The following is a 13,095-nucleotide window of genomic DNA, read 5'->3' as shown; positions in this document are numbered from 1 at the left end:
ATAGCTCCAGGGTGCATCCTGCACTGCACACGGGGCTAATTTGGGGGCAGGAAGAGAAGCAGCCCAGGGCAGATGTGCTGGATGCCCATGTTGGCTGGGCAGGGGATCAGCATGGTCGATGTGCCTGTATCGAAGGGTTTCACAGAGATTAGGTACCACCCTGAGGCGCATGCAGTCCAGTGATGATGCGCAGAGGAGTCAGAGCTAAATTTAGCCTTGGTTGTGCGCAAGTGTGATGGTTTTTTTGCTGCCCTTAAATAAAGACATTGTTTGGAGCATGTGGCTGCTGGCCCTGCCTTGCTCAGCCCTGGACCTTTGATGGGCTGTTTTGGCCAAGCTGTTCAAAAGAGGGAGAAACAAGGAAATTAGCAGTTAGTGAGACATATCCCAAGGGCCTACTTCCAAATGCCCAGAAGCCATCTCTCAGAAACCAGCAGTGCACACAAAGCAGCAAGAGGCTGACCTCGGTGGCCATGGGGATGGGCTTGTGCATAGCCAGCTTGCATGCCATGGCCGTAGCAAGGGGGCTATCAGGCTGGCCTGGGCTTGAGGCAGCAGTGCTGGAGCAACGGCTGTTGGTGATGGGCCCCATCCTGCATCCCATTGCCTGCCCACTCTAGGGCAGGCACGATCTGCCCCAGCCTTGCATTCGCAGGGCAGTGAAAGGCCCACAGCTTGCTGGCTCCAAAATAATCAGGGCCAGAATGACAGCAGGGCAATTGGACCTTGGACACCCCAAAAGAGACTCCTCAAACCCTGCCCAGAGTCTCCAGATTGGCCCTGGGCTGGGTCAGTCCCCCCAGAACCGCTGGGCTTCATGCAGAACGAGGGGAGGCTGCGATGTGGCACTGCCCATGCATGAGCTTATGGCTTGGGCTGCAGGCCGCCCTCCAGCCTAACACCACACATCTTGCTGCCTGGGAAGATGCAATCCTGCAGGGAGCTCAGCATCCTCTCCCTGCAACGCAGCCCGCGAGCCCGGGACAGGGAGCAGTGATGACCTGGCACAGGGCAGAGATGCGCTGTGCCCTGTCTGCTCCCCCACCACAGCACAAAGCATGTGCTGGGGCTGGCGAACCGCCAGCCCCCCCTGACTGCCTCCTGCCCTTGCAACGCGGGGCTACCAGTAATTTTCCATCCTGGCTGCAGGCTCTGCCCTAACGAGATGTTCTCCTACGTCCTTCTAATAGGGCTGGGCCACGTTCAAGTTTCTCTCTTCATTCAAACCCGGAGTCTCCCCTGCTTTCACTGCTCAAGCCTCCCACCAGTTCTGCAGGACGGCTGCTCCTCCGACCCCTGCTCCTCCCTGCGCTCACAGCCCTTCTGCTTCAGGGAAACGGGAGGATTTTGTCCAAAAGCCAGAAAAAAATAAAAGCCCAGCAACACACCAAGAAAAATTCCCATGGCTCAGCTGCACTCTTGGGCAGGAGCAAGGCAGCCCCGGGGACTTTGCTGTGAGCTGTTTCCAAAGCTGCCTCTGCACGGGCAAGCAATGCCTGGAACTGAAAGTCTGGGTCCATCAGCTGCATTGATTGGCCAAGCACGGCAGAGCAAAGTTGATTCACAAAGGGAGTATCTGGCCCTGGAGCTCAGTATGTCTGCAGCGTGTGTGCGGCACCGTGCTGCCTTGAACTCCCTTCTCCTTGCGATGAAGCTGCTCGACTCTAATCTCAGCTTAGGCATTGCACTTTGTGGGTCTGGAGGGCCAGAGGGAGATCCCCACTCCTAAATGAGCAGAAGGTGGAGACACAAGCCCTCCTCCTCCTCCTGCACCAGCCCAGCTGGGCCAATGCAACCAGGCATCACTCCAGCGCCTGCCATTGCTGCTCCAGAGCCAGGCGGAGGATGCAGGAGTCCCTTGGGAGCTGGCGTTCACTCAAGATCCTGCATCCATGCAGAGGGGACAGCGTGTGGCTTTCCAAAGCAGGGGGCATCAGATGCATCTGGCAGGGAGTGTGGATACAAACATCCCCTTGACTGCCCTGGAAACAGCTTGTCCCAGGAGGGGCAGAGAGGAGGCTGAAGGCATGGGTGCTGAGGGGATCTCTCTGCTGCTCTTTGCTCCAGGGAGCCCACCATGGCCAGGGAGGAGCTGAGCATCCAAGAATCTCCATCTCAAAGTCTCAAACCACCTCCAGGAACACCAGAACCTTGATCAAAATACACAGAAACCACAGAAGGGTTCACCCATCTCCCTCGGGTTTTGCAGGCACCAAAGCGGGTGCAGCCTCCAGCCCCACTGCAGTGTGGCCCCCCAACACCCCTTGGAGCTGCACCAGGGACAAATAGAGAAAGGCACTCAAAGAAAAGGTACAAAATGAAGGATGCGTAATGTGGCATCAAGATGTCTTAGCACGAGCAAAAGAGTTGCTTTGGGCAAGAGGTGCCTCAAAACACGTAGAGAGGCACCAGGAGAGACAGACGGCTGCAGGAACAGGCCTGGCATATGAAGAGTTCTCCCACCACCGGGCGACACCTCTTCTGGTGTCTGGCTATTTCCCAGGTCCTCACCTGCAGAGCCCACCTGCAGCCCCTCTGTGACTTGCTAGGCTGCCAAGGCCTTTGGGCCCACAAGCCAGCCTCCTGCCCATCTCTCCTGAGCAGCCCCCTCCATCCCTCCCTGCCTCCTCCTGGCCACACGAGCAGGCAGCAGCAGTGCCTGGCCCCGCCGTGCCGCTTCTGTGACAGTCCCTTTTCGGAGCCAAGCCAGGCTTTAAATAAATACCTGTCAGCAGAGCAGAGCTGAGCTGTTCAGAGTGACTGCATGTGTGCAGATGTGTTAGCAAGTTGATAGGCGTGAGACAGAGCAGAGACAGCAGGGTCTCTCTCCTCGGAGGCCAGAGACTGGCACATTCTCAAAGGCAGCATTAATCAGCATTTTCAATTACGCAGCACCCATCATGATGGAACAAAGTTGCCCACTCTTACCTTCCCCTGGAGAGCAGGATAATGCCATTTCCAAGGGCTGGCTTCTCTGGCTGCGAGCTGCTGCGATGGTTTAAGGGGAGGGTGATGGAGTGGGAAGACTCAATTGTTTTCAGCTTCCATAGTTCCCCAATCGCCACCAACTGCATTTGGGGACGCAGGGGCCAGACATCTGTGGGCTGCACCTCTCCGCTGGCTGGTTATGTGCAGCTTGGCCAGGAGGTGGGGAGGAGGGTGCCTCTCCTGCCTGGGTACCAGGGACCTTCACAAGCACATACCAAGGTCGCCTTGTGGTGAGACCAGGATGTGCCAGCAGCTGAGAGCACCTGGGTCTTGAAACACAGACCACTTTCCCAGGGGTGCGGAGGCCCTCAGGCTGGCAGGGCAGACTTTTTAAAGCAGATTATATTTGGCTTCTAACATTGGAAAGATAAGAAGCAAGCTCCGGTGAGCCCAGCAACCCTCCTGCTGAGATAGCAAGATGCTGCTGATCCCTGCACAAGGCTGGATCTGGGTTGTCCCCTCTGTGCTCAAACTACAGGGAGCCCTGGTGGAATGGGCACCCACCACCTCTCCCTGGAAGGTGGCAGATGCCCATGGCCTGCAGTGGACGCGTCAGCAGACTGCCCATGAAAATAAGCTGCTCTAGCTCAAACCTAAGCCTGGCCTGATACAGATGTCCCTGGGAGGGGGCTCTCAGGCAGTCTTGCAGATGACCGCAGCAGTCCTGGGTGGCTTTGGCGTTCCTTTGCTTGTGCAGGCAGAGATTGATCCAGGCAAGCCAAGCCCCCCCATTTGTGCTACCCAAACTCCCAGGACCTTGTCAGCACATCTGAGACAGAGCCAGGCTGGGGCCTTGGCCCAGGCTCCTGGGTTGGTGGCAGAGCCGAGGAGGGGCTGTCACACAGGAGGGACAGCAACCCTTGGGCAAAACCAGCTGAGGAGTGAATTCCCTGTGCTTGGATGGGGGAGGCTGGCAGGAGTGGACCCAGCTGAGTGCTGGGAGCTCCCTGGGGTCACAGTCATAAAAAGAGAGGAGCCTGGAGCACAGGGAACACATCTGGGGTTTTCCAGGCATCAGCTGCCCTGCCAGGGTGCCTGGGTCAGGAGGGGGATGCAGTAGGGCAGGGCAGCACACATAGGAAGGGCTCCAGCACAGGCAGTCCTTGCCCGGGCAGGAAAAGGCATCTGGAGGAGCCTGAGCAGCCACTTGCAGCCCTTCCTCCTTGCTTGTCCCAAAAGCCTTCATGGGAGCAGCCAAATACCCAGCTCCCCTTGCCTGCACCCCACCAGCTCTGCCCCTGACCTTCTCTTTGGCCCACAGCTGATCAATACCTCTAGCTCTGGGGGGATCCATCAATCCTAATGATTTCATCCCACTTCTCACTAATGCACTCTCTTGTTGCACTGCATTTGGGCCATGGACCTGGCAGATGCTGGGAGAAAGGCAGAGGGCTGGCCAAAGGCATCACACGCTGTCCCAGGACAGTAGGTTAACCCTTAGCATCACCCCTTTGCAACACAACCCTCTCCATCACAGAGGCAGGTCTCCAGCCCTTCCTCCCACAGCTCATGGCTCACTGGAGGACCATAAACCTTCCTCTCTCAGCTCTTCAGCTCCTTGGAAAGGCACATTCAGTATGTTTGACTGTCTCAGCCAGGATTTCAGAGCTTTTAACCAAAACCCACCAATGTGTCCTCACAATCCCTCACTGCCTCTTCACTCAGCAACTGCTCCTCTCCAGAGAGCCTCCATCAAACTCCCTGTGCCCATCTGGAGATGGGGGAACTCGACAACACCCTGACCCACCAATGATGGGAAGCAGGAGTCAACATTTCTGGAGTCCTTTTCTCAAGGCACCCAACTTTTAGCCAGGATGAAAGTGCAGGCACTTGGGTAATGATGGAGAGTTGAACATGCCCCCTGTCCCCCACACAGTCGCCAGTCAGCCAGCCTGCCTGCCTGCCTGCAAATCCAGTCCCTCTGGGTGGCCAGCCTGCTGCCCCTCCAGCCCCCACCATGCCTGCCCAAGCTGGAAGCACCAAATTTCAGCAACTTCCCATTAAGAGCAGCCTGGACCCCACGTGGCACCAGGAGCACTGCTGGGGTACATGTGTGGGAGCACCAACCCAGCCACACAGCACACACTTCCCTGCCTGCTCGTCCTCTCCTGCCCTTTTTAGCCTTGTCCCTTATAGGAAAAGCACAAGACAAAACTAAGATGAAGTCACCAAACTGGTTTGGGGAGGGCTGGATACCAGGTGCTGTCCTCACCTGTGCAACCTCCCAGCTCAGGCGCTTTAAATCCAATCCTTGTGTTGAACAGCCCTGGAAAGAGTGGTTTTCACCAGTGGCTGCCAAATACCCATTCAAACCCACTTCTCTTCCAGCCTCCACATCCTCCTGCAGCAGGGGTGTTGCATATCCCTGGGGCAAAATCATCCTTGACTTTTTTGCTGCTGGCTGTGTGACTGTACTGCTGGTTTACAGCTGGTTGTGGCAGAGCTTCTGGAGCTGCATCCCATGTCCTGGGGTGGACCAAACAAGGGGATCTGGCCCAGCCTGGCACTGACCTTCGCTGTGAATGCAGTCACACGCACCCCATCAATAACTAAATGCAAGATAACAAAATGAGCTGTCCCAGCCAGTTAACATGCTGGGCTTAATCAGCTTGTGAGCGTTCAGGGTGGAGGTGAGGGGCTGGCTCCAGGCCAGAGGGGCTGGGGAGAGGCAGGGTGAGGGGTCTGGTGGGTTGCAGCCACTCCTGTCTGCTGGCTCCCTTGGCCGAAAGCCAGGAGCAAGAGGCTGATTGGGGGTGCTTCCCCAGCACCGCACAGATGTGGCATCATCTCAGTGGCATGTGGACACCCCAACCCCAGGGTGAGCCAGCAGAAAGGGATGGGCGGCCACAGGGTAACTGGTGTTGAGACACCCCACGCAGGACTTTAGCCCCAAGGCAGAGCTGCTCCTTAGAAGAGCAGCCAGCTACAACTGCCAAACCCAAAAGGGTTCCACTTAAAGCCACAGGGATCTCAATGTCTGTCGTTGAGTGCCTCTCAATTAATTAGCATCCTGCTGATTCTACAATTGAGGCTATTGCTAAGGAGATTAAATCGGTCTCTGTCACGAAGCAGATGCTGTTCCCAAGGCCTGATTCAAAGTGATTTTCCTTTCCCTGTGCCATCCTGCCCTGCTGACTCAGCTGAAGCCCCAGGGTGCTGTGCGCAGCTTGGGCAGCTGGGACTCAGGAGCGCTCCAGGGGTGAGGGTGGGATCACTTTGCAGAGATGCTCAGGGGTTAAATGCAACTGCATGCCCTGGGCTGCACAGGGAAGGCCTCGCTTGGAGGATGCTGGTGTAAATCCAGAGAAGTGCTCATCAGGGGAACAGTGTAGCTGCAACGAGACCTGGCCATCCAGGGAAGCGATGATCTGTTCACCCCATTTTGCCTGTGTCAGCATGGGACAGACTCACAGCCAGGCAGCTAGAGCTGCATTTGTGCACCTGAAAGCCCAAACTGAAAGGAAAAATCACAGCTCAGCCTCCAGGCAGGGCTTGGTAAATCCACCATGACTGCAATAAACCCTGCTGATTTGGTACAAACTTGGAGTAACCCTGCTGGTTTCACCCGAACCAGCCCACATTCACAGAGGCAGTACAACCGAGTACAGCTCTAAGTAGGAAAACACAGGGTGCACCTGGCTCGGCTCGGCTCGGCTCCACTCCACCAGCGCTCCTCAGGTCTCCACCAGCACAAGCAAAGGGGGGACTCTTCTCTGAAAGCCTTTGCAAAGGGTGTGACTCCAACAATTGTTCTGTTAATTATGACCTGGGCCTGTGCATGGATCCCTGCTCAAGCCCACGAGCCCTCTGCTCCCTTACCCCAGCCACAGAACTGCACCCCGGCAGTAAAAATGGCCGTTCAGGCACCCATGGGCACAAAAAGCACTTAGGAAAGGGGCTGCAGGATCCATCAGCTTGGACTCCCCCAGGTGTCAATTAAGCACCCAAACAAACTGTCAATCTTGTATTTGTAAGCAAGGTGAAGGCAAGAAACTCATCTTAAATCATTGCTGTGATGGGAGCCTGACTACCAAGATAAACCCACCCTTCAGAGGATGGTCCCACAGCAAGAGAAACAGGCACATTTGAGGATTGTTTTGATGGTGCCTTGACTTCTGTATCTGCTTTACTGCTTCCTCCCAAGTACATCGCTGCCAAGCCCCCCTAGCTACAGGACTAAGTTGTGGTGTGGTCATCTCCTTACTCCCCTTTTGCTCTAATGTCTGAGAAAAAAAGCCACACTGCATCCTAAGCATTTGGCAGTTTCTTAGCCTGATGTCAGGGAAAAACAGCAAAAACCTCCTCTTTGTGAGGGTTTGTCGTAATCCTCGTGCTTCTCTTTACCTAGGGAGAACCCATAGCCCTTGAGGGACCAACAGGACAGCTTGAGATAGGCCTGGCCTCATAAGCCACAGAAGCTGAGAGCGCAGGTTGGGCTTTTGCAACCTCCATTTGCTTTTTGCCACATTTTTTGTATTGCAGCATGACAACAGAGATGGAACAGCACCATCATGACCCTCAGGAGACAGCTCCTTACCACGGCCCATTTCTAGGCACAGAGAAATCTGGAGGGGCGTAAGGCTGGGAGTGTCTTTAGCTTGCAGTTTCTCAAGCTCATCTGCAGGCAAACTGGGACTTATTACGGTGAAGCTATTTTAGTCTGATTTTACAGGATCCCAGCACAAACAGAAGACAGCTTCTAAGCTTTAAAGCAATCTTCACCCTTGGGGTCCCCCCTCCATTTCGTAGGCTAATTGAAAGTAAAATGCTTTTAATGTGTAGTTGTCAACAAGAACCTAAGCCTGAAACAGGGGCAAGAGCAGTTCACAATGCATTTGAGTGCCATGACTCAAACACGGCTCTGATATCACAACACCAGGCATTGAAGACACACTTAGGAGACAATACCAGTATGATATGGATTTGGCCCTGAGGTGGTGCTGTGCTCCTACACCTTCCAGCTGGAGCTGGGGAGAAGCAGGCCCCATGGTCTGTGTTTCCAAGGCGGCTAAACTGATGAGCAGAGGAACCTCACCTTCCCCCAGGGAATGCCACCTGCTTGCTCTGTGACTCCAGCGAAGCCGCATCCTGACAGCAGGATGCAGTGCTGCAGCTGCAGGCCTGCTCAGGAATGTGTACCAAGGCAGCCACATCCCTCACCTGCTCCATCACCACAGCGTGCTGTTCCCCTGAGAAGCTGTGCCTGAAACTCTGCACCTAGGCCTAGACACAGCCAGAGAGCACCCCAAGGCAGTACACACTTGCACTCTGAAAACGTCATCTATGGCCCAACGTGCTCCTCACACCCCAAACCCTGCTCAGCCTGGGTGCTGCCCGTGCCTTGCCTGCAACCCAGCACCTAGAGGAAAAGTGGGTTCTGTCCTAAAACACAAGGGATTTCTGCCTTGCCACAGGGCTAGCTGAAAACCTGAAGAAGGTACGTTTCCCCCAAGGTGTGGAGGAGCATTGCGAAGAGCTGCAGCTATATGCTTCACAAAGGCTAACAAAAGGCAAAAGACCACAGTGTGTCTTGCCAATCCAGATAGAAAGGATACTAAGGCCACTGGCACTGCTTGGCAGCCTGCCATGAGAAATAACTCTTCAAAAATAGAAGCGTGCTAATCTCAGTAACCTGCTGGTATTGTCAATGACATTAATGAAGTGTTTCGAAAACCAGAACAAATGCCTTGGCTTTTGGGGGTTGTGCCGCCCCTTGTAATTTTCCACAGCAGCCGAGGAGTGGTCCGGTGGCAGCACACTGCTCTTGGTGCCACTCTGCTCTCCCGCACACAGCCACCCCAAGAGCAGTGGCGTGGGGTCGGCTCTGCCGCACTCCCAGCAAGCTTGGCACCTGCGCAGAAAAGCCTGGCCAGCCCTCAGTGCCCAGGGAGGAAGAGGCTCCCAGGAGTAGTTTCCTCTGTGAAGCAAAACCCATTAAGCATACTCAGTGGAAATAGTGCTTGGGGGAGGTGGAACCTCACTGTCTTCCTCTTCCCTCTTGTGTTCAATCCTTGTCTCAAGCCCCCTCTGGGTTCTTTTTCACTCCCTGAGGTCTCTCCCCAGCTCCTGCCTCCTCGTCTCCTTTACCTCCCCACACATCTCCAGCTCTCTTCACCCTAGTCTTTGGTCTCAGACAAACGATGTGATGATGTGCAGCCTGGAAGTGGTCCTGCACTTTATTTCCTGAGATGTTATACTGTTTACAGTAGTAAGTGGAGGCACTTCAGGACCCCTTCAAATGACAGAGTACCACCCTGAATGCTGACCTGCTTTCTGAGACCCTCCGGATACTCCCCCTCTCCCTGCCTGCTCTGCTTCCCATTGTCTCTTCCCACCTCCCGTCTCCTGCCCAAGCAGACCCAAGGGGACCACTGCGGCTGCCGTCCCCTGCCTTGCTCCGTGCAGCTGGCTGCCTTCCCAGGCACACTGCTCCCACGGCCAGATGCTTCCAGGGCTACCATGGGTGGCAACTTCTCAAAGGCTGCTTTTCTTGCTCCTTGGCAGCTAGGAAAGCTCCCTCCAACAAGTGGTGGGGAGAAGAGGGCAGATGCAACTTTACTTCTGCTCCCTGTCTCTTGTTGTCCCAACAAATTCATGAGGACTTATTGTAAAAATGGGAACAGGCACAGCAGCATCCACTGCAGCCAGGGCCCACAGGACAGCAAATTTGTCCCTGGCAGAAGGGCTTTGAATTTCTGGATGGTAAATGTTGAGCACCGGGCTCAAGCTGGCAGACAGAGAACAGACATGCAGACGACCTGCTGGTCTCTTGCCTTTCGGATCTCTGTGAATCACAGCCTTTAAACACACACAGAGTCAATCTTAACTCCACTTCCCAGGCTTCCCAACTGAGGAATAAGCAAGTAGCACTTTGTGAAGGAGAAGGCACCAGAAGCCAGGGTGCTAACTCTTGCAGCCGGCCCTTCCCCAGCCCACTGCAGTGCCACAGGACCCCTTGGGGCACTGACTGCTTCAGCACGAGGCAAGTCCCGCACCCGCTCGAGTAGTACCAGGCATGCTGCGTGCTCAGCACATCTCACATTGACTGAAGTGGCACAGCCAAGTGTCTGTCCATCTCCTCCTCTGCTACTCTTTCTTGGCAGCTTTTTCACCACTTCCCTCCTTACGCAGCAATCACTAATTCTTCTTTTTCATTGCCTCTGCCAACCTTGACATCCACTCTTTTTGTATGCTCAAATCTAGGACAAGGTAGCGCAACCTAAACTCTGCTTTGAATCTCACTTGACTTGTGTTTTCACCTGGCAGATACAACAGAAAGTCACTTAAGACACCTAGTTTGATCTCACAGGGCAAATAGGGTTCTTGCTACCTACAACTTAAAGCAGTTACGGTAGGACCCGCACAAAAACAATGTCTTAAGCTCAGTGCCCCCTCTCCTGGCTGCTGACAAGGAGTGCATGCACAGGCCCTCCAGGCCACGGCCTTCCTGTGGTAATCGTTTCAAACTCCCCTAGGAACTACTGGGAAAACCCAAGGTGCACTTCAGCCAGCAGCAAAGAGGTTACAGCAGACTCTGGCAGAAAAAGAGCAAGATGGTGTCTCTAAAACTGCATAATACCAGCACGGTAATAAAGCTCCAACCTGACCATGTATCTAACATAGGCTGAGATGACAATATTGTTTGAGCAGAGAGTGCAATGTGAAGCTTCCAGCTTCGTTGACCATGATTCATTGCAGAAGTGTCTTAGTGCTGAAGAGATCAGATTGATTTGTGCACATAGGGTCAGAGGACACTATAAACTATATAAAAACTCAATACACTAGTAACACGTACGTTCAGCTCCAGCCCAGCGTTGGCATCCTCTCCACAGCAACACGCACATGACATTAATGGGTTCATCCCCAGGGTCCTGCTGACACCACATCAGGTTTAGTTTCACAACAAAGGCCATCAGGCTGTTCCCACACCCAAAAGCCCGTTGGGCCTAGATGTAAGAAGACGCTCTCAGTCAGCAGCACTGCAGTAGAAGATACAACTCAAGTACTCAGATGGTCTTCACCCAGGAGACACGTTCAAGGGAAAGCCCAAACTGGCACAGCTTCTTTCAAAAGCAGCATCTGCCTGCCCCAGACTTGAATCACATTGCCTTGTCAGCACAAAACACAGAAAAGCATGTTACACCCACCAGTGTGCAGCTCCCAAAACCAGTCTTGAAAAGCAAAACCATCAGACATAAGTTGGAAGTTTGCGTGGCCTTCCCCCATTACTTACTCATGTGACATGATGAAACCAGGGCAATCTGTGATCCTTCCACCAGTTTTTGCTCAAAGTCCCACCAACAATTCTGCTCAGCATTTAGTGCTCAGGCTGCCATCAACTCTAGTGAAAGCACTTCTAAGCAGGTAAGATCAGGAAAACAGAGGAGAAGTGTGGGCTTAGCACTGCATGCTCAGCCATTCTCTGCAGGGCCAGGTGGCTGTTCAGGTAGGAGAGAAGGGCGGAGAGCGGGAAAGGCACTTATTTTAGTAAGTTATCAGGCATCTGGTAGTCTTGAAGAAGATTAGCAGTAAAGGTTTAATGGGACTGATCAAGGAAGACAGAGTGATTTCTGAAAAGGGGAATCTTTCAGCTCTGAAAAGCACTTACCAAAGTAAGCATCTGAGCTCTGGCAGATGCAGCAGAGCTACGAAAATCTGGCTGGCATATTTGCTGTGACAAAGACACTGCCTACAATCCAGAGGACAAAATATAGTCTTAATAAGGGATTGTTACCTTCGTTTGCCAGAAAAGGAAACTGAGGCAAGGAACAGCTTTGAATTGCCTCCTGCCAGGCAGAGGCAGTGCTAGATGAATAGCTATTTTTTTTAATAAAACCATAAACTCCTGAGCCATAGGCTGTACTACCAGACAATGTGTTTTATAAAAAGCACATCTGGGGACAGAAGCAGCTCTGCATGAAGAAAGCATTCACACTGTGCCTCTACTGATTACGTCAACTGGTTCAATTAAAATTTTGAATGAAGCTCTTGTAATAGCTGGTCACCAAAAATGGGTAGAAAATCACTGATCAAGATCAGAAAGGCTTGTGCTCCTAACTCTGGTGTCACTGTTTCTCTCATTAAAATAATATCTGGTGTTACAGTATGTCAGTGCTCAAAACATTGCTTGCTGCTGCTCCTCCTGGTTGCTCTTGGTCCAAATGACACCACCTGTTGCTTCCAGGCTGGCAGAAGCAATCAACTGCTTCATTCTGCTGACCAAAAATAAATCAAAGCCAGAGGACAAACTAAGACATTGTTTAGAGCAAAGGAGACCAAGGAAGAAACATGAATGTTTTGTGAAAGGGTAATTTAGGTAGGTGAGAAAGTGTGTGTGTGCTGGTTGCAGAGCTATTTGTATTTAACTGGGGGTCAGCCCTCCACGGCTGCCTCATCTGCTTTGTTCACCATACATTGCAGCCTGGCACAGGAACAGACTACCTAGGGAGGCTGTGGGTTCTGCTGCAGAGGCAGCTTCAGCCTGAGATGGGTTAGACAGGGCTAAATGTAGAATATCTCAAGTTGGAAGGGACCCATAAGGATCATCAAGTCCAACTCCTCGCTTTAGGGGAAGGACTGGGCCAGGTAAGCCCCTATCTCTTTTCAAAAACAGGCCATTAAAAGCCAAACAAATATTCTTATGTGAATGCATAACTAATAAGCATCTCAAATTTAGCATATTTTTTACTTGATTGCAATGAAAACCATTGTGGCAGTACTGTAAAACACGTCTATGGACTGCTTTCTCATAAACATCAGTAGTCCTCCAGTTTAAAAGCTGAGGGACATGGGGAGAAATGACACTTAAAAGTCCTTTTCAGACCTCTTTTGTATAGTTCTGTAATGAGGATTTATTGTGCCATTCTGAAAATACACAAGTTCAAACTCCTCTAACTCAGAGCTTGCTGCGGTGCAATCATAAAGGACAGTCTGTGTTCATAAAGAGTACAGAGCTCTCTTTTGTTGTATTTCTTGACAGAAAAAAAGCATTCCAGCCAGCAAGGAAAAAAAAACAAAAAAAAAAAGGAAAAAAAATCAACAGAATATCAAATCTACTAACCAAATACTGTAATTAATTTAACATTACAGGATGAAATTTTTTAATGG

The sequence above is a fragment of the Haliaeetus albicilla genome, chromosome 10, assembly GCF_947461875.1.
Source record: "Haliaeetus albicilla chromosome 10, bHalAlb1.1, whole genome shotgun sequence".
Lineage (NCBI taxonomy): Eukaryota > Metazoa > Chordata > Aves > Accipitriformes > Accipitridae > Haliaeetus > Haliaeetus albicilla.
This window is presented reverse-complemented; position numbering follows the sequence as displayed.